The following is a 1310-nucleotide window of genomic DNA, read 5'->3' on the forward strand; positions in this document are numbered from 1 at the left end:
TTCAACCCCCTTATTGTTTTCATTTTGTATCTTTTATTTTATTGTTTTTAAAATGTCATATTAGTAAAAGAAAATTATCAAAAATTGTTTCTGTAATCTCATCACCCAAACATATGAATTCTTTTCATTGTTTACTTTTTCTTGTTATAACTATAGTAGTGTTTGTATAATTTAATGTTCTGCTTGTTTTTAATGAATTCACATCTAATTGTAAACACTTTCCTGTGTTGCTACACAGTCTTCATGATTATTAGTTTAATGCCTGCATAATTTTCTTTCAAATGGATGCAGTATAGTCTATTCAGCCATTCTCCAATTGTTAAACATGTATATTATTTCCAGTGTTTCATTATTATAGATAATGCTGTGGTTAATAACTTTGTGCATGTAGCTCGTTTTACACAAATCTTTTAAATCATACATTTTCTAAGGATAAAATCCCAGGAACAGGATTACGGAACTGGCTCACATGACTGTGGAAGCTAAAAGGCCCAAGATCTTTAGTAGCAAGCTGGAGACCCAGGAGAGCCGATGCCGTCGTTCCAGTCTGAGTCTGAGTCCAAAGGCAGGAGAAGATGATGTCCCAGCTCAAAGACAGGGAAGCAGAGACAGAGAATTCTTTCTTCCTCAGGTTTTTGGTCTATGAAGGCCTTCAGTGGATTGGGTGAGGCCCACTCACATTGAGGGGGCAGTCTGCTTCACTCAGTCCACTGATCAAACACCAATCTCATCCAGAGACGCCCTCACAGACACACCCAGAAATAACGCTTAACCAAATATCTGGGCACTCCATGACCAAGTTGACACATAGAATTAACCATCACAGGGCTGAATATTTTTTATGGCAATTTGCTTTTCAGAACTGAGCATACGAATTTCGCCATAAACTCACGAGTTTGAGTGCAATCATTTCTAATTTTTGCTAAAGGTAAACAATGGTGCTTCCATGCTATTTTAATATGCATTTCTTTGATTATTATCTCCCCTACCTCATTTTATTTGTAAAGTAAGGAAATTGAGGTCCAGAAAACTAACTGGGTATATGATCTGGTTAATAACCCAGCCAGGGCCAGAACCCATGATCCCTGGCTCCTTCCAGTGTTTTCCAGTTTTGCCATGACTATATCTTCTGTTGGTTTGACTACAGACAATCCCTGGTTCCTCCCCTCTTTTCTTGTGTGGCAAACAGACCCTAAAGTGCCCCCACCCCCGGTGATTTCCCGCCTCTTGGTGTTCACGCCTTCGTGTGGCCACCTCCCTGTGAGAGCAGGCAGGATCTGTGACTTGCTTTGAACCAAAAGAATATGGCA

This window comes from Equus asinus, chromosome 3 (assembly GCF_041296235.1).
Source record: "Equus asinus isolate D_3611 breed Donkey chromosome 3, EquAss-T2T_v2, whole genome shotgun sequence".
Classification (NCBI taxonomy): Eukaryota; Metazoa; Chordata; class Mammalia; order Perissodactyla; family Equidae; genus Equus; species Equus asinus.